At 46.7% G+C, this 24,983-nt stretch overlaps 1 long non-coding RNA gene across 2 annotated transcripts; it reads left to right on the top strand.

The window, feature by feature from the left end:
• The first annotated feature begins 6,087 nt into the window (after positions 1-6,087).
• LOC138243101 (uncharacterized) lies at positions 6,088-14,635 on the top strand. 2 transcript variants are annotated; one of them, XR_011191954.1, is made up of 5 exons: positions 6,088-6,642; positions 7,138-7,294; positions 10,516-10,787; positions 11,285-11,441; positions 11,847-14,635. It is a non-coding gene; the product is annotated as an uncharacterized lncRNA (long non-coding RNA). The 2 variants fall into 2 exon arrangements; XR_011191955.1 differs by lacking the exons at positions 10,516-10,787; positions 11,285-11,441; positions 11,847-14,635 and adding an exon at positions 7,700-9,099.
• Positions 14,636-24,983: the final 10,348 nt, after the last annotated feature.

Below are 24,983 nucleotides of genomic sequence, written 5' to 3'. Positions count from 1 at the left end.
GCGCCTCCCGGGGAAAAGTTGGGTATCCTCGGCGGGCGAGGAACGCGACATCAGCGGCAACCGGGCCCAGTCGCTCTCCTGGTCGGCGCCGCCGCAGGGCCAGCCTCTCCCGCATCAAGTCCGGCGCCTCCTCCACACCGAAACGCAGCTGGAGAGCCGCCGCCAGCGCCGTGTATTCGCCTCTGTCCTCCTCCGGGACGTCCAGGAGCACCTGGCAGGCCACTCCTTCCATCTCTGCCCGGCACCAGCCATTCGTCCAGGCCGCGAGCTGGGAAAACAAAAGGTATTTCTTGGTATGAATCCCAACACTTCATAAGCGGTGTTCGAGGATTTCTCGCTTCAGATAAAGCTGTCAATACATCACAGATTTTTACTCAATCAATATCAGCAGTGTTATCGCTACCGAACACTAAATATAGATCCTGGCAATACTTCGTGAGATCTTCGTAAGAAAATCCAAAAAAGTACAGAAGCAATAAACGCTTTTTTTGGATCAAGAAGAGGATAATTATGAGACTCAAAATATCCCTGTCTTTTCTTTTTTCGAGGACAAATGGATTATTGAGGTGTAAAGATGGGTTCAAAACCAAAATCATCTGCTATTGCTGCTGTTTCTTTGATAGTTTCTTCAAATCCTTCAATTGATCATTGATATAGAGGAATAATATTATACAAATTGTGTTTTTCTGTGAATTGTAATTTTATTGTAATTACATCTTCGTTTACAGATGTCTTGCATGTATCACAAGGTATAATAGTCGCCGTGTGTCCTCAGCTAAAATGTTTTAAAAAGTACGACAAAAGTACAATATGCTTAACAACATTTATGGTTATATCTATATTAAAATGAAGGTAAATATACCAAGATATTAAAAAACAATTGTACAGTCCTAATCTCATAATGCTTGTGAAGTTTTCCAATAAATCCGAACTGTAATTTTGAAATATTATTGCTGAGAATGCGAAGAGAATACAAAGATCAAAATCAATGAGTGAAAATACAAAAGTAGTTCATTAAACTGAGTTTCTTCCCTGAAATGATTTGATTTGCTTGCAAAGTACTAAGCAGCTTTGAACGGATCACGGGAATCAAATATACAGATGGGTTCAGAGTGTGCTTTCCAACTTTTGTGTAACATTTTCCTTTGATAGGGCAGAGTTGTCTTCACAATCTGGGTTACATAAAAAGGAGTGACGTCAGTACAAAACAGCTTTCCTTCTTGGGGAACAACGGTTGTGTTCCATATTTCTAACTATTTTGGTTTCAAGATCTCAATTTAGTGTGAAACATAAAACCACCCTTTTGGTTAACAACCGAGCCACAAAGACTCATGTACATCTTAACACTCCTCGGTCTCAGTGAAAGTAATACACTCCGTAAAATTTCCAGAGATTCATTTATTTTTAAAGGAAAATCACCAACAGCGGCCGAGATCTACTGGAGTTTTTCATTCTATACTGCGATTTCTGAAGGGTACCCTGTGAAAATATGAGTTTTGACGAGAAGGGATGGACATATAAGGCTTGGGGAATTAAACTTTAAGGTGAAGACTGCGGGTTCAGCAGCAGCAGAACCTGATCAGTATCAGTTGACTCCGATATACTTTGAAAATTAACTTCGGGATTTAGAGTCAGACATGCTACCGTTGCACCATGGGGTACTTAATTAAAAAAAATAGAAAAACAGTCAGTGTTCCTGGATCTGTTATCAAGAACAACACCTGCACAAGAGCTGTGCAGGAAGAATAAAATATGGTCTGAGATGAAGAGACTCTCTTCGGAAGAGCGGCGCTCTTCACAGGAGAATTTTTTGTGAAGCTGATTTGTCTCCTTTGGGGAATTCAAAACAGCTGAGAGCTGTGACCTTGTGGCACAAAGGTAGCATTTCTGACTCCACATCAGAAGGCTGTGTGTTCAAATTATGTCGAGGTCTGCTTTTAGTTTTTCAGGTTCTGCTCGTCCTGAACACGGAATTCACACCATGTAGTTGAGTTCTATCTGTACACCACATAGATAATCTAAACAAAATAGAGCCCTACTGGACATACAGTTAGGATCTCCCACAGCGAATACCCTTGAACACAAGAGAGAAGGCACAGTTCACATCTGCGAAACATCACATCCGTCTTTGGAGACAGCTACATCAGAGAATGGAATCCCGGAAGTTTCAAATAATTTCTTTTAATACAGGTTCAAGCAAACCTGAAAGTTAGGGAGTTTCTGGATACTTTTGTTTTATTAAAAAGTGTCTGAAGCCTGAAAATGTAATTTGAAAAAAAAACGCTATTGGACATTAGCAGGTACTTTTTGTAACGATTTGCTATTTCATGCTGGAAAACAAAGGAAACAGACCCAATGTTTGCTTTCAGGTGCGGTTCATTACATAATAGACATCTATTACTGAGGAGCTTGAATAAAATTTACATGAGCCAGGTAGATGTCGAACCTACAATCTTATGATCCAACATCAGATGCGTTATTTATTAAACTGCTGGTATTTCACATAACCTGAATTCCCCAGCCCGTGGTCGGCGCCAGCTGTACTGGTAAAAAAAAAAGACGGCTCGTGGAGGTTCTGCGTCAACTACCGCAAGCTGAACGAGGTCACCCGGAAAGATTCCTACCCCCTGCCGAGGATAGATGACGCCCTAGACTACATCACCGGGTCGACCTGGTTCAGCTCCCTGGACCTCCGTGTGCTCAGCGTTGCTACTAGTAATATACCGCCCCGTCTAAAATTTCAAAGTGAGAAACGTGTGTTTTCTGATTTTTTATGATCATTATATTTTTTAAAATATAATCTCTTTAAATCAGACAAAGGCTTTATGTTCCGCACTGAAATTCCAATTGATTGAGAATTCAAAGAAAGACTGTTTTCTTCCACAACACCGTATAATTATCACATCTACCAGACTCTCCAACTTCTCCAGACCTTGCTGGGTGAGCATTCGCTCCGATAAATTAGGTCACGTATCATGTTAAATCACTTCTTCTCAACACAACATTTCCTGGTACACGTTTTCTCTATGAAAAAAAGACATTTTTCCCTTGCATGATTTCTCGTTTTTTATCAAAGCGTACAGAAAGAAAAAAGAAGAAGAAATAGTGTTGCAAAAGAACTCTGTCGCCCTTGGGAAATGTCAAACGCATTGGACATGAAAAATGCCCAATAAAAGCCATTTCTCTTCGTTTCTTAGTGTCGGGGCTGCTACTGTATGTAAAAGAGGCAATTTGCTCTGAGAGCAGGTTCAACACTTTCTGAACGCAGATGTCTCAGAGCAGTGTGTCCAAGTAGCTGTAAAAGGTGACAGTCATCCTGTCACTGTAGCTTAGTTGGTTAAAGCGCTTCTCAATTAAACAAAAGAACCTATGCTCAAATCCCAGCTGTGTATTTCTTCCTATCTTGTAGTACAGAACGTACCATTTTGGGCAATCACAAAGGGCTTGACTTCGTTAAATGCATGTGTTCATTTCCTTTCTGGAAAACTTGTTTTTGATTAAATTCACACAGCTTGCGAAACATGAAATTCAGTTTTTGGTTATCAGTGCAGAAGAAATATTACCGGCTGGCAAAAAGAACGGTAAGATATTTTTTTTTTGATTCGAGAAAATACTCCACCAGTCAGTCTCTGTGGCACAATCGGTTAGCGTGTTCGGCTGTTATCCAAAAGGTTGGTGGTTCAAGTCCACCCAGGGTCGGGTTTCTTTTGCGATGTAAACATTGTTTTCGCATAGGTCGATTGGATTTCTCAGCTAAATCACAGCCATTTTAATATTTGTAGGAAATGCGATTGTTCAACACGTGTCAAAAATGTCCAATAATGCCCAACATCGCAACTCCCCAGAAAACCATATTCACCCAAGAAAAATGATCGTCGAATCGTCATTTATACTCCCGTCACATCCTCTGCTGAAATATTTTAAAAATACAATGCAGATTTGTTTGAGAACTTGACAAGCATTGTTTTGTTAGCACTGTGCAGTTGGATTTTGATATTTTGACATATTTACCTTAATTTTAAACTGTAAATACTGTACAAACTATTGTAATTGTGTTGTAATATTAAAATATGTTAGCTGAGGATGCAAAGGGGTGAAAGGGAAAGGTCAGAGGGTACAGTAACAACAAGGTTAGGATTGGTGGAGGTGGTAGGGGTGTTGATGGTTTTTCTCTGTAGAGGATGATTGAGTTTTTTATCGTTCTCTGAAGTGAGAAACTGGAAGAGTTGGGAGTTGAGAGATCTGATGAGGTTAGTTATAAAAGGAAGTTGATGTGGAGCTGTTAGCTGTAAGAATTCCTTAATGTCTTTGATGTTGTCATCAAAGATAAACTGCAGTAAGCAAAGATAAAAAGAAAATTATCTTTGCATACTGCCCTGTCTTTCTAACAACTGAAGAAGGCATGGAATAACCTTTTACTTGTTCCTTTGCAGCCTACGCATGCCGACGCAGCTACAGTATAGTTCTGCAAGTCCATCTAAAATAACTTTGTTAATATATGCAGGTGATAAATTAACGTGTCTGAGTATCTTTTCCAGCTTTACTGAATTACATCAACTTGCCCACCGAGGATAAGCGTACCTCCGTTGCCCGAGTAACGTGACGCCTGTGAATGACGTGTAAAGAGCGCATTCTATACCTAGTGGAGACGGACAACGTTTCCAGCGCTGGGTTTCAGGGGCTTTCCCAACCTCTCCTCGACCTTTAAACGCCTTACATAGTAAATTTACATTATCCTGTAATATGAATTTCCCTAACAGAAAAAAAAATGTAACAGAAGAAACTCTCGTAAGGTTAAATTCCCCCCCCCCACGATTACAACCTCCGATTAAACTGCTGCCTGACCGGTGTACGCGTCGCCAGTCCGCTCCGGCTCCGCAGGAGACGGGCTGTCAAACCCGAGACGGGAATCCGGGTCCGGGCTGCCCCACGGGTGAGTGAACCGCCGTCCTCTCCGGGTTTAGTCCGGACGGAAGCTCAGTAGTACCTAGTGCCCTGTTCACTAACTGCTGTAGGGTACGAGAGGTCGGCGGTGACTAAACACTCCGCCTGCAGGGAGAGGGACGGGACGGAGACGGTTATTCTCTTCTGGCAGTTTATTTTAACTGTCACATTTCCACCGTCTCTCTCTCTCTTTCATTTTCGTCCTGCTCTCTCCCGTTTCCTCGTCACATGGCCGCCGCATGGCCAGTCAGAGAACAAGGAAACGCGTGTATCATCATCGTAAACCTGTTCAGAGACGGAAGTAGAGAGCTCTCTTTAACTTAAAAATATTTTAAACTGCATAACCGAATAAAACAATGACAACGGCCCAGGGCATAAACGCGCACCAGTTTCTGACGCGTAGGCGGACTTCAGAGGCGCCTGACTCCTTTTGTCGTTGAACCGACTTCTGTCTTCATTACTTCGGAGTTTCACTCCTACTTCGTATCAGAAATAAATAACTTTCCACACGACTTTACAGGAAGCTGGAAACAACAGGTTCGAGAAGTGATATTTACATGTCTCTATATATAATACTTTCCGTACAAATAAAAGGTATAGATGTCTGGGGGAGGCTCAGTGGTTGTTATTCCTGCCCTGGGATCAGTTCAGAACCTGGGGTGCTGTCTGTGTGGAGTTCTGAACTGTGTTTGTGGGGGTTTCCTCCTGGTGCTCCAGTTTCCTCCCAGTCCAGAGACAGGCTAGGGGGTTAATTGACTTCTTGGTGTGTGTGTATGTGTGTGTCCTGTGATGGACTGGTGCTCCGTCCAGGGTGTGTGTGTGTCCTGTGATGGACTGGTGCCCTGTCCAGGGTGTATGTGTGTGTGTGTATGTGTGTGTGTGTGTGTGTGTCCTGTGATGGACTGGTGTCCTGTCCAGGGTGTGTGAGTGTGTGTGTCCTGTGATGGACTGGTGTCCTGTCCAGGTGTGTGTGTGTGTGTGTGTGTGTGTGTGTGTCCTGTGATGGACTGGTGCCCTGTCCAGGGTATGTGTGTGTGTGTGTGTGTGTGTGTGTCCTGTGATGGACTGGTGTCCTGTCCAGGGTGTGTGAGTGTGTGTGTCCTGTGATGGACTGGTGCCCTGTCTAGGGTGTGTGTGTGCGTGTCCTGTGATGGACTGCTGTCCTGTCCAGGGTGAACCCTGCCTTGTGCCTGTTGCTTGCTGGGATAGACTCCAGCTCCCCCCTGTGACCCTGGACTGGATACAGCTGTTAGAAAATGGATGTCACTGTCCCCGGTCTCTTTGTGTGTGTCAGTGTCCCAGGTCTCTCTATGTGTGTCACTGTCCCCAGTCTCTGTGTGTGTGTGTCACTGTCCTTGGTCTCTCTGTGTGTGTCACTGTCCCTGGTCTCTCTGTCTGTGTCAGTGTCCTCGGTCTCTCTCTCCAGATGCGCTCCAGAGGTGGCAAGGCTGTAGACTGGAGGATGATGGGAGTGTGGCTCTGTTTGATCACTACAGCTTCAATGGACAAGACTTCCTGTCCTTTGAGGTGGACAACATGACCTGGAGAGCAAGTTCCCTGGAGGCAGAGGGCACTCAAAGGGACTGGAACCAGAACAAGATTAAAAACCAGTATACCAGATTCTTCCTGGAGACTGACTGTATGGAAACACTGAAGAGATTCCTGCAGTACAGAAAGAAACACAAAAACCACACAAAGGTGAGACAGAGAGATATCAGATACAATATGAGACAAATGCACCTAGAAGCTCTACACAAGAAGTTCCCCCATGTGCAGAGGAGTGGGTGGCACAGTGCAGTTTCTGGGGTGCTGTCTGTGTGGAGTTTGCATGTTCACCTCATGTTTGTGTGGGTTTCCTCCCACTTGCTGGTGGGTAAATTGGCTTATGGGAAATTGGCTCGTGTGTGAGTGTGTGTCTGTGTCTGTGTGAATGTGAAGCTTGTGTGATCCTGTGTGAATAGGACGTGTCTGCAGTGCTCCAGTTCTACTGTGATCTCCTTTCTTAGCCTGAGGAACAGACAAAGAGAAAATGTGTTTGATTTGTATAATTGTCTAATACTGACATGTTTTGGTTGTAAAGGTTTGCAGAAAGGAGCCACACAATATTTTGTCTGTGCAGCGATGTCGCCTCACCTTGCACAGTGTCCACACTAATTCTCAGTGTGTTAACATTGCTTCCGGTCTCCCTCTCAGTCTCTCCTCAGGTGTTTGTCTCTTCCGAGCATCTGGGAGACACACAGAGCTGTTCCCTGTCCTGTCTGGTCACTGGGGATCTGAGAGAGTAAGATCGAGGAATACAGCTGTACTGTCACTCATCACAGCTCCAACCACAGCGTCACGCTGAGCTGGGGTAAGTGTCTGGAGCAGATCAGTGTGTGTTATACTATATCACACACGGGGGTGAGAGTGGAGCAGATCAGTGTGTATTATACTGTATCACACACTGGGGTGAGTCTGGAGCAGATCAGTGTGTATTATACTGTATCACATACAGGGGTGATACAGGAGCAGATCAGTGTGTATTATACTATATCACACACGGGTGAGTCTGGAGCAGATCAGTGTGTATTATACTGTATCACACACTGGGGTGAGTCTGGAGCAGATCAGTGTGTATTATACTGTATCACACACAGGTGAGTCTGGAGCAGATCAGTGTGTATTATACTGTATCACACACTAGGGTGATAACAGAGTCACATTATTTTTGTTATGCAGCAGGTAACGTCTGAAACTTTTCTTGTCTCTATAACAGATTATGCCGCATGTCTGAACTCTAACCACCTGGATTCCAGACTGCATGTCAGGGTGATTCTGGCACTTCTGTGTGTGATGGCAGCAGGGGCTGTAGTCATCTTGCACCAGAAGAAGCTGTGCTGTGTGCCATTTTTACCACTGTCTTCACAAAGTCTTTTCACAGACCCCAGCTTGCTCTCCATGAGACACACAGACAGGGAGAGAAGCTGGGGGTCAGAGTGCAGGGTCAGCCATTGTACAGCACCCCTGGAGCAGTTGGGGTTAAGGGCCTTGCTCAGGGGCCCAAAGGAGTAGGATTCCTCTGCCGGCCGCAGATTTTTAAAAAAGATTTTAAGATTTTTAAAGTACGCAGGCTGGATAGCCAGTAGCCATATCACCCTGCAACTCGCAACTGGTCAGTACTTGGATGGGAGACCTCCTGGGAAAGCTGAGGTACTGCTGGGAGAGGTGTTAGTGTGGCCAGCAGGGGGCGCTCACCCTGCAGTCTGTGTGGGTCCTAATGCCCCAGTATAGTGATGGGGACACTAGACTGTAAACAGGTGCCGTCCTTCGGATGAGACGTAAAACCGAGGTCCTGACTCTCTGTGGTCATCAACAATCCCAGGGTGTTTCTCGAAAAGAGTAGGGGTGTTTCCCCAGTGTCCTGGTCTAATCCCCCCCTGGTCTTTACCAGTCACAGCCTCCTAATTATCCCCATCTCTGAACTGGCTTCATCCCTCTGCTCTCCTTCCCACTGAGAGCTGCTGTGTGCTGAGCGGACTGGAGCATCATCCAGGTGGGGCTGGAGGGGATTCCCATTAACCTGTAAAGTGCTTTGAGTGGAGTGTCCAGAAAAGCACTATATAAATGTAAGGGATTATTATTAATTTTTATTATTAAGCTGTTTAAGATGGCAACACACTTCAGGCGCATGGAACATGAATGCTGGACACGAATATTAATAAGCTTCCAATGACAACACCACAGAGCAAGAACACGTTTGAGCTGAAAGATGTATATTTCACATTGAAACCGCAGGAAGTCTGATTACAGTGTAATTATGTGGTGAATGTTTCTACCACCCTGGGGGTGTCAAAGCATGGTGTTGTAGTCCTAGATGGTGATGCATTTTTTAAAACTCTGTTTGCTTTTGGACATCCACTTTGTAGGAAGAGATTTAGTTCGAGTTTGCTTTTTATTTTATTTTATAGAAATTGGCCTGTCTCATTATTGTCCAGTGCTTCAGGTTAAGGAGCTAGAATTGTGTTAAGGAGCCTCTGAGACTCCTTATTTGATATATATGGAGTACCTGGGGGACAGCTCTGTGGCTCAGTGGTTTTGCTTGGCTGCCTCGTACTGCAGAGGCCCCGGGTTTAATTCCAGACCCAGAGTGCTGTCGGGGTGGAGTCTGCATATTCTTCCGGGCTTAGTCCGGACGGAAGCTCAGTAGTACCTAGTGCCCTGTTCACTAACTGCTGTAGGGTACGAGAGGTCGGCGGTGACTAAACACTCCGCCTGCAGGGAGAGGGACGGGACGGAGACGGTTATTCTCTTCTGGCAGTTTATTTTAACTGTCACATTTCCACCGTCTCTCTCTCTCTTTCATTTTCGTCCTGCTCTCTCCCGTTTCCTCGTCACATGGCCGCCGCATGGCCAGTCAGAGAACAAGGAAACGCGTGTATCATCATCGTAAACCTGTTCAGAGACGGAAGTAGAGAGCTCTCTTTAACTTAAAAATATTTTAAACTGCATAACCGAATAAAACAATGACAACGGCCCAGGGCATAAACGCGCACCAGTTTCTGACGCGTAGGTGGACTTCAGAGGCGCCTGACTCCTTTTGTCGTTGAACCGACTTCTGTCTTCATTACTTCGGAGTTTCACTCCTACTTCGTATCAGAAATAAATAACTTTCCACACGACTTTACAGGAAGCTGGAAACAACAGGTTCGAGAAGTGATATTTACATGTCTCTATATATAATACTTTCCGTACAAATAAAAGGTATAGATGTCTGGGGGAGGCTCAGTGGTTGTTATTCCTGCCCTGGGATCAGTTCAGAACCTGGGGTGCTGTCTGTGTGGAGTTCTGAACTGTGTTTGTGGGGGTTTCCTCCTGGTGCTCCAGTTTCCTCCCAGTCCAGAGACAGGCTAGGGGGTTAATTGACTTCTTGGTGTGTGTGTATATGTGTGTGTCCTGTGATGGACTGGTGCTCCGTCCAGGGTGTGTGTGTGTCCTGTGATGGACTGGTGCCCTGTCCAGGGTGTATGTGTGTGTGTGTATGTGTGTGTGTGTGTGTGTGTGTCCTGTGATGGACTGGTGTCCTGTCCAGGGTGTGTGAGTGTGTGTGTCCTGTGATGGACTGGTGTCCTGTCCAGGGTGTGTGTGTGTGTGTGTGTGTGTGTCCTGTGATGGACTGGTGCCCTGTCCAGGGTATGTGTGTGTGTGTGTGTGTGTGTGTGTCCTGTGATGGACTGGTGTCCTGTCCAGGGTGTGTGAGTGTGTGTGTCCTGTGATGGACTGGTGCCCTGTCTAGGGTGTGTGTGTGCGTGTCCTGTGATGGACTGCTGTCCTGTCCAGGGTGAACCCTGCCTTGTGCCTGTTGCTTGCTGGGATAGACTCCAGCTCCCCCCTGTGACCCTGGACTGGATACAGCTGTTAGAAAATGGATGTCACTGTCCCCGGTCTCTTTGTGTGTGTCAGTGTCCCAGGTCTCTCTATGTGTGTCACTGTCCCCAGTCTCTGTGTGTGTGTGTCACTGTCCTTGGTCTCTCTGTGTGTGTCACTGTCCCTGGTCTCTCTGTCTGTGTCAGTGTCCTCGGTCTCTCTCTCCAGATGCGCTCCAGAGGTGGCAAGGCTGTAGACTGGAGGATGATGGGAGTGTGGCTCTGTTTGATCACTACAGCTTCAATGGACAAGACTTCCTGTCCTTTGAGGTGGACAACATGACCTGGAGAGCAAGTTCCCTGGAGGCAGAGGGCACTCAAAGGGACTGGAACCAGAACAAGATTAAAAACCAGTATACCAGATTCTTCCTGGAGACTGACTGTATGGAAACACTGAAGAGATTCCTGCAGTACAGAAAGAAACACAAAAACCACACAAAGGTGAGACAGAGAGATATCAGATACAATATGAGACAAATGCACCTAGAAGCTCTACACAAGAAGTTCCCCCATGTGCAGAGGAGTGGGTGGCACAGTGCAGTTTCTGGGGTGCTGTCTGTGTGGAGTTTGCATGTTCACCTCATGTTTGTGTGGGTTTCCTCCCACTTGCTGGTGGGTAAATTGGCTTATGGGAAATTGGCTCGTGTGTGAGTGTGTGTCTGTGTCTGTGTGAATGTGAAGCTTGTGTGATCCTGTGTGAATAGGACGTGTCTGCAGTGCTCCAGTTCTACTGTGATCTCCTTTCTTAGCCTGAGGAACAGACAAAGAGAAAATGTGTTTGATTTGTATAATTGTGTCTAATACTGACATGTTTTGGTTGTAAAGGTTTGCAGAAAGGAGCCACACAATATTTTGTCTGTGCAGCGATGTCGCCTCACCTTGCACAGTGTCCACACTAATTCTCAGTGTGTTAACATTGCTTCCGGTCTCCCTCTCAGTCTCTCCTCAGGTGTTTGTCTCTTCCGAGCATCTGGGAGACACACAGAGCTGTTCCCTGTCCTGTCTGGTCACTGGGGATCTGAGAGAGTAAGATCGAGGAATACAGCTGTACTGTCACTCATCACAGCTCCAACCACAGCGTCACGCTGAGCTGGGGTAAGTGTCTGGAGCAGATCAGTGTGTGTTATACTATATCACACACGGGGGTGAGAGTGGAGCAGATCAGTGTGTATTATACTGTATCACACACTGGGGTGAGTCTGGAGCAGATCAGTGTGTATTATACTGTATCACATACAGGGGTGATACAGGAGCAGATCAGTGTGTATTATACTATATCACACACGGGTGAGTCTGGAGCAGATCAGTGTGTATTATACTGTATCACACACTGGGGTGAGTCTGGAGCAGATCAGTGTGTATTATACTGTATCACACACAGGTGAGTCTGGAGCAGATCAGTGTGTATTATACTGTATCACACACTAGGGTGATAACAGAGTCACATTATTTTTGTTATGCAGCAGGTAACGTCTGAAACTTTTCTTGTCTCTATAACAGATTATGCCGCATGTCTGAACTCTAACCACCTGGATTCCAGACTGCATGTCAGGGTGATTCTGGCACTTCTGTGTGTGATGGCAGCAGGGGCTGTAGTCATCTTGCACCAGAAGAAGCTGTGCTGTGTGCCATTTTTACCACTGTCTTCACAAAGTCTTTTCACAGACCCCAGCTTGCTCTCCATGAGACACACAGACAGGGAGAGAAGCTGGGGGTCAGAGTGCAGGGTCAGCCATTGTACAGCACCCCTGGAGCAGTTGGGGTTAAGGGCCTTGCTCAGGGGCCCAAAGGAGTAGGATTCCTCTGCCGGCCGCAGATTTTTAAAAAAGATTTTAAGATTTTTAAAGTACGCAGGCTGGATAGCCAGTAGCCATATCACCCTGCAACTCGCAACTGGTCAGTACTTGGATGGGAGACCTCCTGGGAAAGCTGAGGTACTGCTGGGAGAGGTGTTAGTGTGGCCAGCAGGGGGCGCTCACCCTGCAGTCTGTGTGGGTCCTAATGCCCCAGTATAGTGATGGGGACACTAGACTGTAAACAGGTGCCGTCCTTCGGATGAGACGTAAAACCGAGGTCCTGACTCTCTGTGGTCATCAACAATCCCAGGGTGTTTCTCGAAAAGAGTAGGGGTGTTTCCCCAGTGTCCTGGTCTAATCCCCCCCTGGTCTTTACCAGTCACAGCCTCCTAATTATCCCCATCTCTGAACTGGCTTCATCCCTCTGCTCTCCTTCCCACTGAGAGCTGCTGTGTGCTGAGCGGACTGGAGCATCATCCAGGTGGGGCTGGAGGGGATTCCCATTAACCTGTAAAGTGCTTTGAGTGGAGTGTCCAGAAAAGCACTATATAAATGTAAGGGATTATTATTAATTTTTATTATTAAGCTGTTTAAGATGGCAACACACTTCAGGCGCATGGAACATGAATGCTGGACACGAATATTAATAAGCTTCCAATGACAACACCACAGAGCAAGAACACGTTTGAGCTGAAAGATGTATATTTCACATTGAAACCGCAGGAAGTCTGATTACAGTGTAATTATGTGGTGAATGTTTCTACCACCCTGGGGGTGTCAAAGCATGGTGTTGTAGTCCTAGATGGTGATGCATTTTTTAAAACTCTGTTTGCTTTTGGACATCCACTTTGTAGGAAGAGATTTAGTTCGAGTTTGCTTTTTATTTTATTTTATAGAAATTGGCCTGTCTCATTATTGTCCAGTGCTTCAGGTTAAGGAGCTAGAATTGTGTTAAGGAGCCTCTGAGACTCCTTATTTGATATATATGGAGTACCTGGGGGACAGCTCTGTGGCTCAGTGGTTTTGCTTGGCTGCCTCGTACTGCAGAGGCCCCGGGTTCAATTCCAGACCCAGAGTGCTGTCGGGGTGGAGTCTGCATATTCTTCCGTGTGTGTGTGTGTCCCTTATTGGACTAGCAGGGTACACCACTATCCATCCTGGATGCATGCACATGATCTCACAAAAGACTTGAACGCGGGTGCCTTGTGCTTCCATTGGATGACAGAGGAGCTACGACCACGATGATTACACAGTCCCTAGTTTGGATGATGTCTTACGCTCATGAAAGTCGACTGCAGTTCCAGATATTGAGCAGGTATATTCAAGATTTATACAACCCTGACAGCCTCGATCCTTTCTTGACAGCCTTGTTAGGAACGAAGGCAATTACTGCTATGTTTAATTACTCTGGTGACCGACACCAAGCTGCATGGTCACTATAATCCACTATTTATTCCATACATGCCAGCGTGATTAAGTAGCACTATAACCCTGAGTATGCACAGATATATACAGTATGTCTCCTTCAAGAAGTTCCTTGAAGTATGTTCCTTTTAAATCATTAATACTACACTTTCTTATATTGATTAAATGAAATGGTCTGAGACACATGTTTGAAAAGTTTAAAATAGGCATGAGGGCGTTATCTACAATACAGTATTTCTAAATGTAAGAATGTGAGAGTTGTGTGGACCTTATCTTTTTTTTACCTTGTTTAGTCTTTTTTTTGGTCAAGTGCAATTGTATTACAGTATGTAGCCCCTGACGGTGTTATTGGTGTTATATGTTATATGTACTCTTGTTTGTACGGTATAAATTTTTGCTGTTGCAATAAAAAAAAACGAAAGTCGTGCATAGCAACGGTCACTAAGGAAGTGCGGCTTAATCCCGGAATTCCGGTGTCCGTGCAGTAGAGGGAGACACTCCCTCCGCTCTCACAGTGGATCAGCTGTCACCCTGCTCACAAGGGGGTGGAGGGGATCCCCATTAACCTGTAAAGAGCTTTGAGTGGAGAGTCCACAAAAGCGCTATATAAGTGTAAGCAATTATTATTATTTATAACAAATCAAATTACTTAAGAACATATGAAACGTTAATGATACCAATAGACAATTCAGCTTATTAGAGCTCAGTGTTTGTTCTGTACACATGTACTTATAATACATGGAATAATTTACAAAGATCCCACTACGTCCCCCTGTGTAGAATAGATGTTCATAATCTGTTTAGTCTATTGTTAGTCTCTAAACTGTCAAAATTGAAAATCTGACGTTTAATCATATTCCACTTACTGTAAGTCCACCTGTTCTGATCTGTGGTTTCAATGTCATCAACCATCAACTAACCAATCATTTTTATTCTCCTTAAAACTTTTGAAATCCAACTTTTGAGCAGCTGGTCAGAAAGTCAAGTTGCCCAGTAAGGCTGATCGAATGTTCCCTTCCAAACATACGTGAGAGGAAAAATACACCAGTGATTGCCAAAGCAAACAATTCTCAAAAAGTATTTCCTTGGACCTGAATACTACTACTACATTTAAATGTGATAATATATATATATATTCATTAAACAACTCTCAATGCATTTTCACTGTACTGAGACCAGACCTTGATGTTTAAACAGAGAACCACTCATAGAGAAAATATTATACTATATCCATATATATTGAACCTTAATATAAATGCTACGGTATTTGAAGCTTGCATTATTCTTAGACGTCGGTCTGTCGCCAGTGGCCAGTCGCCAGTGTTTCACAGAGGAATCCTGTGCAGACTGATCCTCCGACACTCAGTCTCCCATAGGGTGGCACTGCCCTGTGGAGCAAAGACATCACCGATGAAGTTCCTGGCGTTCAGAATGCGCGTCGCCAAGGCTGTGCTGCTTAAGCATCTCACCATCTTCCTCCTTGTCTTTCGAGAACACCACGCCATTGTCCTCCTGGCCCCAGCGCAGGCTGGTGTTGCCCAGCTCGGTGTGCCTGGACAGCTCTCTCGTCACCTGTGGAGGGGACAGTACCACAGCAGCCCGGGTCAGAAATCAGGGCCCGGTACGTCTTCCTGAACGAGAGCCGCGGTCTTGTCGCGGCAGGGAGGACGCGATCGCCGGGCGAAACAGGGAAGCAGCAGCAGACAGCGCCTGTGGTGGGTGATAGTGGTCTGTAGTGGGAGGTGGCAGCTGGAGTGAGCGCTCTGGAAAACGTGGGACGTAGTGGGATTCAAAGTTGCAGAATGAAGCAGGGAGGCAGCCAGATAGGTGATGTCGAAAGCAAGCAAAGCCCGGAGCCGATAGATACCCAAGCGAAGCAGCTAAGAGAAGAAGTCGAGGCGAGAAATCTTCGACGCCAAGGAGCAAACACAAGGGCAATCCAAGAGCAAGGTCGAGGGAAATGGGGTCAAAGAATCAAGGAAAACTTGACTAAGGAACACCAAGGCTCAAGCCTGAACTCCCTAACACTGAGCGAGTGGAGGGCTGACTGTGAGCAGGTGGAACTGATCTTCCACCCAATTGCACTGTCACGGCAACCAGGTGACTGACAGGTGGCCACGTCGGTTGCTGTGGTTACTCGGAAGGGTCTTTGAGCAATCCAACGTGAGCAGGCATGATAAAATAAACAAAGCCAGCAAGGGAAAGGTCAGTGCTTCAATATAACTGCAACTATGATCTCCAGTATTCTCTCTCTTATATTCTAGTTTAAAGCCCTTATTAACTCTATAACTCTACCCTGCACTTTTGGGCCTATTCATATGCTCCCTTAATTCAAAATGCCAAAAGGAAGATAATAGTAATTTCTTCTGTTTGTTTTGTATTGTGTTTATTAATCACTTCCACTCCCCAGTTTATAAATACTCCCAGTCTGTCCACAGCTCTGCGCTAATCTTCTCTTGCTCCCCTCCCTCCATCCTATCTTGACCCTTGCAACTGCCTCCCTGGCTCATTCTTCACAAATGATTTCCCCAGCCAGGTGAGGTAACACTACAATAATAAGTACACTATCCCTTTATATTCATCTGATTGTTTCCTGAATTCCTAAAATGCTGCTTTTTAACCAAAAAAAATCCCCAATAATGATTCATATTGGTAGGAACCCACTGCGTGCAATGTGTGACAACCATTATGATTGAGTGTATTTCTGATTTTTGTATAACAAAGCAATGTGTGGCTCATTATGCATAGCATTGACTGGATGATCTTTTTTGTCTACTGCAGCTCCAACAGTATGATTTGCTTAGTTTCTTCTTTACGAGGAGCCTGGAATATCGCAAGCCACCTATGCACACTGACACAATCTAGTAGTCGATTTCCTATACCTGGACCAGAAGCCACTCTTTAACATCTGGGTCATTAGGATTCACTTCCGAGTCCATTAATATCCTTACTCTCAGCACCACTCTCTTCCCTGTGGAGGAAAGGATGAAAACAGCATAGAAGACAAAAAAAGAGGCAAACCCCATTCTGAAGTAGCATTAGGTGATTCACCCTGCCTGGTCTGAGGGACAGTTATATGGTCAAGGACGTCAAAACATCACTTACAATATTACAAAAGACTGGTGCTCTGAAGGTGGCTCCAGAGTCTATCCCAGCAAGCAACAGGTGCAAGGCAGGGTTAACCCTGGCAGTAATGCCAGTCCGTCACAGGGCACACACCACAGCTCATTTTCCCAGGAGCCGATTCAAAACCTACCAGCATGTCTTCGTACTGCAGGAGAAAACCCACGCAAAGACAAGGAGAACATTCAAACTCCATGCAGACAACAGCCCAGATACTGAACCCAGAGCTCAGGCACTACGAGGCAGCAATGCTAACCACTGCACCCAGTGCACCCTGGGACCGACTCTGGGCCACCACAAGTGCGAACTGGACAAGCGGTCGTGGAATAGCAAAGTGAAGGCGATGTTCCCCGCAAGGTTACCCCCATAAGGCTGTCGAAGTGGCACCGCGATAACTTACCACTGTAGCAGAAGAAAGCGTAGGTGGTGTTGCAATTATAGTCATTCCAGGAGCCTCTCGCACTCCCCTGAAGATTCACGGCGCCACAGCTCTCGATGCAGCCATAATTGTTGGGCTTGCCCACGTGCCAGGGGCGGAAAGTGGAGACGTCCCCATCGGACCACTTCCAGGGCTCGGTGAACAGTCCGATCCAGACCTCCCTGCCTCCGGCCGTAACTCTTACTAACTCATTCTCGCTCTGGCTCCTCACCCGGGTCAGGTCGGTGTAATGTTCTCTGCAAAACGTCAGGGCTTCTGTCCAGTTCTTGGCCTCAGCCACCAGGAAGTATTGATCGGCTGCGCCTTCCCCCCCTGAAGAAGTGAACCCCAGTCAGTAGTCGGGTTGAGGGTCGCGGAGCAGCCTCGGCAAGCAACAGGCAGGATACCACCTGGATGGGACGCCAGTCCACTGCACGGAGGCACAAGCACCGCATACAGTCACACCAGGGCCAAACATTCCCAGCAGCCAATTCACTCACCAGAGCGTCTTTGGACTGTGGGAGGACACTGGAGCACCTGGAGGAAACCCCCACGCACAAGGGGAGAACATGCAAACTCCACCTCGCCACCCCAGGATTTGAACCCAGGGCCCCGGTGCCGCCATCCCATCAGCCCAAGAGCCACTCAAAGGATTCAATTCCGAGAACAATGGGGAATTTCATAAGGAGGAATTACTCCCAAGCCCCCCCCTCCCTCCACCACCTTCACATGCAGTAGTCGCGTGAGAAAGACCGTAAAAGGCCGTAAAAGACTCAGGGGCCATTTACCTTGATAGCAAACGGAATAGCTCGTGAAACTGCAAGGGCGATCTGCCCACAACCCGCCGCCGACCATCGCCACGCAGTTCTCCTTGCCGCCGTAGTTGTTTGGTTCTCCCGCACGCCAGCTGGTAAAAGCAGACCTCCCCACGCCGTAGAGGTAGCCCCCCCCGAGGGACCACTGCCACAGGTCCCAGACATAGTACAGGCCGGTCCAGGCGCAGCCCGTGACCGGCTCGGCGGTGGCAAGGAGCTGCTCCAGGTCGGCTGGCCCACTCACGGTAGCCATGTCCGTGTACTGGCCCCTGCAGTATGCCCGAGCCCCCGCCCACGTCCTGCGCTTGCTCACGAAGTGGTAGCGGTGAGGTGAGACCAACTCCCAGAGGCCTGAAACACAGGAGGCAGGGTTGAGGCTTAGGAGCAGGGGTGACCAGCTCGCGATGCCTGGCCAAGCCTGCGCACGACGTGCCAACGCGTCGGAGAAGCAAATCCGGTCGGGGAATGGCCCGGCACTTCTCAACCCGACATTTGTGGCTGTCGTTTTGAGTGGTTTTGTCTTCCCTGGGGGAGGATTTCAAATGGGTCTGCCAATGCACTGTGAAGTGGCACAGGGGCTTTTGGACTGCAGTTTCTCAGCGTTGGGACGCTGGGTTCAGCTCTGCTTCTGGTCTGGTTTGTATATTCGACACTGTGCTCACGTTGGGTTTCCTCTAGGGTGCTCCAGTCTGCTCCCCAGTCGAAAGGCATGCTGGTATGTTCACTGACGTCTGGGAGAGTTAGTGCCAGTGTGATGGAGTACCACTCCTTGTGCCTGCTGTTTACTGGAATAAGCTCTGGCTGTCCCACCACCCTGAACTGCATGAGGTGGAACAGGTGGGAGGATGGAATATCATATAATCAAGAGCACCGCTGATATCAAAGTCAGGCGGAACGATTCATTGGCACAAAGCAACGGCATCAACAAGACCAGGTGATAATCAGTCTAACATGGCGCCGTGTTAGTGGCAGCCTGCTACAGCAGCTCTGTGTCTTTTTGTTGTCTTTTTGTTCCTTTCAGTTAGTTAATGCTAGTGTGTTAGTGTTTTTTCCTCATACCTTTGCCGGCAACTAAATTTGCGATCACAACATGATGGATACTAGAAAGCTGAGATGCTTTTCTCGTTTTTTCTGATACTCGGACCTCTGTTTCTATCGGGATGCAAAGGCGAAGAGAAGGAGATTTAAACCCTACCTTCCTTCGATCATCCTGGGAAATGTGAGGTCCTTAGCGAACAAGATGGACGAACTGGGAGCATTGGTGAGAAGCCAGAGGGAGTATCATGAATGCAGTATCATGTGTTTCACCGATACGTGGCTGCAGGAACTTATTCCGGACTCAAACATTACCATTGGCGGCTTTCAGACGGTGCGGGCGGACAGAAACACCGAGAGCGGTAAGAGGAAAGGAGGGGGGCTCGTGGTGCTTGTCAACAACAGATGGTGGACATACTCATTTTAAGGAGCACGTCTGTAACCCGGACACCGCGGGAGTTTACATGCGCCATCTTTGTTGTTGTTTACATTCCACCTACGGCAAACGCAGAGGTAGCGTGTGACGTCATAAACACAGTCACAGCCAGGCTACAAACAAAGCACCCTAGCGCTTTTATAGCTATTTCAGGGGACTTTAACCACGTATCTATTTCCACCACTTTGCCTACTTTCCACCAATTTGTTAAGTGCCCGACCAGAGAAAACAAAAAACTGGACTTATTATATGCCAATGCTAAGGATGCATATAGTTCCACAGCCCTTCCCCCCCTTGGCAGATCAGATCACAACCTTGTCTTGCTTACACCACTATACACGCCTATTGTCCAGCGCCAACCTGCGACCATGAGAACTGTGAGGAGATGGTCTCAAGAGGCTATGGAGGATCTACGTGGTGCTTTGGAGGCCACCGACTGGGATGTGCTGTGCGAACCACATGGGGACAACATAGACATCATGGTGGACTGTGTCACTGACTACATTAACTTCTGCGTAGACAACACCATCCCCACCAAAGACGTACACTGCTTTTCCAATAACAAACCCTGGATCACCAGCGACCTGAAGGCTCTTCTGAATGACAAGAAGAGAGCCTTTAGGAGGGGGGATAAGGAAGAGGTCAAGCGTGTACAGAGGGAGCTAAAGCAGAAGTTAAGAGAGAGCAAGGACGCCTACAGGAGGAAGGTAGAGGACAAGCTGCAAAGGAATAGGGTAAGAGATGTATGGATCAGCATGAGAGAGATCACTGGCTTCAAACAGGCTGGGGGTGCAAGAGAGGGGAACCTGGAGATGGCCAACGAGTTGAACCAGTTCTTTAACAGGTTTGATTCTGGGTGCTCTGTGGCTCAACACCCATCCCCCCACAGCCACACGCTCCCTAACCCTTCACAGCTGCGACTGCCTAACACCTCCTCCATCCCCCCACAAACATGGCCGCCTACAGCTACAACCCCCGACAGCTACTCACCCACCCATCCCCCACAGCTGCCACTCCAACACCTCCGCCATTAACACCTGCAGCACTGAAAGCCCTATGAGCACCATCCCCCAGGCCAGGCTGACCATCACAGCTGACCAGGTGAAGAAGGAGCTGAAGAGGCTGCACCAGGGTAAGGCCACAGGGCCAGATAACATCTGTCCCAGAGTTCTGAGGGCCTGTGTTGATCAGCTGAGCGGAGTGCTCCAGCGACTATTCAACCTGACCCTGCGCTTGGAGAGTGTCCCGGTGCTCTGGAAGACATGCCTGGTCCCGGTACCAAAGAAAGGGCGCCCCTCTGTCCTCAACGACTACAGACCAGTTGAACTGACTTCTCACGTCATGAAGACACTGGAGAGGTTGGTCTTATCCCACCTGAGACCCCTTGGTCAGCTCATCACTGGACACCCTACAGTTCGCCTACCAGCCTAGTGTTGGTGTGGAGGATGTGATCATCTACATGCTGCAAAGGGCCTACTCACACCTGGACAGGGCTGGCAACACTGTAAGGATCATGTTTTTAGACTTCTCCAGTGCCTTCAATACCATCCAGCCCTTACTTCTAAGGAGGAAGCTGGAGGATATGCAAGTCGATGCCTCCATGACCTCGTGGATCACTGACTACCTGACAGGCAGACCACAGTCTGTGAGACTTCAGAACTGTGTGTCTGAACAGGTAGTGAGTAACACAGGGGTACCTCAAGGGACAGTTCTTTCTCCATTCCTCTTCACTCTCTATACTTCGGACTTTGAACTTCGGGTTGAACCACTTGGAACTAAATGTAACAAAGACAAAGGAACTGGTGGTAGATTTCAGGAGGAAAAAGGTCAAACCTACTCCTATCTACATCCATGGGAGTGGCGTGGAGATGGTGGACTCGTACAAGTACCTGGGAGTGCACATCGACGATAGACTGGAATGGTCTAAGAACATCGAGGCCATCTATAAGAAGGGACAGAGCCGGCTTTACTTCTTGAGGAGGCTCAGGTCCTTCAATGTATGTAGTAAGATGCTACATTTGTTCTATCAGTCGGTGGTGGCGAGCGCCATTTTCTACGCAGTGGTATGCTTGGGCCCTGGGATTAGAGCTGTGGATTCTAAAAGGCAGAACAAGCTCATCAGGAGAGCAAGCTCTGTCATTGGGTCTGACCTGGATCCCTTGGAGGTAGTGGCTGAGAGGAGAATGGTGTCCAAACTAGAGGCCATCTTGGACAACATCTCCCATCCCCTCTATGACAGGCTTGTAGAAATGAAGAGCATGTTCAGCAATAGACTGATTCATCGACGGTGCGACAGGGAGCGCTACAGGAGGTCATTCTTGCCTTCTGCCATAAGACTGTACAATGCATCCACCTTGCGTCTGGGCAGAGGAAACATTGACAGTGACCTATTTCTGGACTGAACGCATCTACACATCTACTGCTACATCTGTCCTCTTCTTTTCTTTTCCCGTTTACAACCGTTTTTTGTGCAATATATGCCAGGGACCCGTGCAATACATTTATATTTATATCTATATCTATATTTAGATCTATATTTATTTTCATATGTGTGCTACGATTTTTCTGCGTACTGTTCTGTTCTAGTTTGTTCTTTGTGTGTCCGGACTGTGAGTAACTCTTTTAGTGCACCCCTCACTGTACTGATTGTATTGTATGTATTGTATTATTATTTTTATTATTATTGTATCATTCGTTACACTGTGGCTGTGTTGTCTGTGTAAAGCTGCTGTTGCGCTGCACTTTCCCTCACGGGATCAATAAAGTATCTATCTATCTAAGGAGGTACAACCTCCGAGTTGGTAGGCTGGTGGCCACAGGTTCTTTGATGAGCAATCGGCCCCCTGGTCATTTCTGTACTTTGCTCAGATCCAGACTGCAGACGATCGCAGGTGATACAGCGGGATTAGCGGAGGCCGAGAAGCGGGCAGCAAATGAAATTCAAATGATTTAAACCAAAAACACCTGACAGATCATGTCTAAGTGTGGGGTTCTGGCGTGCCGGCAGGAAAAACAAACTTTCTATGCAAAACTCAGGGAGGATACTCAGGGAAAAGACTGAGGTGTTTATGCTGATGCGTCGTTTGCATCCTCGAAACAATGTGAGCGAGCCATAAGCCACAGGCACAAGGCAGGACAGATGAATGACTATGTTAACACAGGGACACCAGCCTATTGCAGGGCACAGATATGCCCACACTCACACCAGGGCCAATTTTCCCAGAAGCCAATTAACCCACCAGCATGGCTTTGGACTATGGGAGGAAACCGGGGCAAACCTATAAGAAACACACATGAACTGGAGGCACATACCAACTCCAGACAGCAGACAGCAGAACTGAATCCAGGGTGCAACCACTCCAGTCATTGGTGAGCCAAGTGCTTATGAGACTTAAGCCATCTTGATCCTGCAGAAAGAGACTGTGTCCCCAACAGAAAAAGTCTTGAACAGTCTCCTCACAAAGGACATAAGTAAAGGAAAGGCTGTGGAAATATGAAGATAACATGGAATGAAGGGCCAATCCTGGCCCTAGAGCTCTGATATTCACTTTTGAGACTATAAGACTGTTATTCACTATTGAGACTTTAGACTGCTAAATAGCCAACCTGCAGCTCCTTTAGCAAATCACCTGTAATGGCTACATGGACACACAGTTTTCACTGTATTCAGCATAACCGCACTACTTGTATATATTGCATACACCATGGACACATAGCAGCTCTACTCATATTGAGTTTTACTCCATTTAAAAAAAATGTAACCCCAATTTTGTGATTTTTGTGTTTTTGTGATTTCTGTGATTCTTGTGATTTTTGTGAGCTCGCAGAAAAAGACAATTCATTGCCAGCAACTACTGCTGCTGCATGCTATTTTGTTGTGCATCTGATAAATAAACTTTGATTTGATTTGATTTGATTTTTGAGCCTGGAGGGCTTTTGTATCTTTTAATCTTTATTCCATCCTAGGCTCTTAATACCTGGATTTGAGCCAGGACTGAGACCTCCAGATTAAGAAACATCTTGAACCTTTCCCGGTGGGTTTTAAAGGGAGCCTGCAAATAATCAAAGGGCATATTGATGTCCTTTCCTGGACTCTTAATGGTTTGAATACACTCTAAATGCAATTAGACTCGATTGGCACTGTTATAAGGCTCTCACTCATAAATTTACCCGTCACACTCCAGGACCAGGAGTAAATAACAGTGCTTTGATCAATTAATAAAGGCCTGGATCACCTGGACTATGATCGATTAAACAGGCGGTCTGTTCAATAAAGTAACTGAGGGATCATTGGGAGCAAACATCAATAAAACCAGTGATTCAGGGTGACCTGTAAGATTTACTAGACCTGAGCTCTCCCTGGGTCAGGATCAGAGAGCCCTGCACTGACTGGACCAGAGTCACAGACCCCTGGACTAACTGGAACAGAGTCACAGACCCCTGGACTGACTGGACTGGGGACACAGACCCCTGGATTAATTGGACCAGAGGTCACAGATCCCTGGACTGACTGGTCCGGGGACACAGACCCCTGGACTAACTGGACCAGAGTCACAGATCCCTGGACTAATTGGACCGGGGTCACGGACCTCCTTGACTGACTGGACCAGAGGTCACAGACCGCCTGGACTAACTGGACTGGGGACACAGACCCCTGGACTGACTGTAAGCGCCAGCCCTTTCAACACCGAAGTTCAGAGGTCTTTTCATCTTCCATCTCTGCCGGTCCATATTGGAAAGGAGAGAAAAAGCCCACATGAGGAGATTACAATACATATACTGTATATAATCATTTTTTTAAAACCAGCCATAAATTAACCTTTGCAAATTGTCTATAACCGTTCACTGTTTTTTTTTTTCCCTATGACACTATATAAATTTGTGACCAATTCTAAATAAAATTAATAAGAAGGCTGGAGCAAACGGTGTATTTGAATGAAGCTGCACACATATTTCTTTGCCTCTTTACTGGAGAACTCCAAAAAGGTCAATCGTGTGCCCCAGGAAAAACCTTACAGGCCATCATGGACATCTCCCATCTTTCCCTCTAAGACATGCTTGGGAGAATGAAGAGCACATTCAGCAACAGGCTGATCCAACCACAGTGCGACAGGGGGCGCTACAGGAGGTCATTCATGCCTTCTGCCATCAGACTGTACCACTCATCCACTGTGTGTCTGGGCAGGAGCAGCACTGACACTGACCTGGTTTTGGACTAAACAGTAAACTCTCTGCTTCCCTCTGTTTTTTTTTTCCCCGTTTACAACTGTTTTTTGTGCAATACATGCCAGGGACAATATATTTATATTGTGCAATACAACTTTTTTGTGTACTGTTCCGGCTTGCTCTTTGTATATTCTGGACTGTGAGCGACTCTTCTTAGCGCACTTCTCACTGACTGGACTGATTGGATTGTGTTTTTGTATTGTTGTATCATTTCGTTACACTGTTGCTGTGATGACTGTGCTGCTGTCGCACTGCAATTTCCCCTCACGGGATCAATAAAGTATCTGTCGATAAGTAACCTTCGTTGTGTTTCAGATAGTTACAGAGAGCTGGTGACACAGTTCTGTTCACATACTGGGGTTG

Source organism: Lepisosteus oculatus, chromosome 14 (assembly GCF_040954835.1).
Source record: "Lepisosteus oculatus isolate fLepOcu1 chromosome 14, fLepOcu1.hap2, whole genome shotgun sequence".
NCBI classification, from domain to species: Eukaryota; Metazoa; Chordata; class Actinopteri; order Semionotiformes; family Lepisosteidae; genus Lepisosteus; species Lepisosteus oculatus.
Note: the sequence above shows the minus strand (reverse complement) of the source record. Positions and strands in the feature narration are given on the sequence as shown.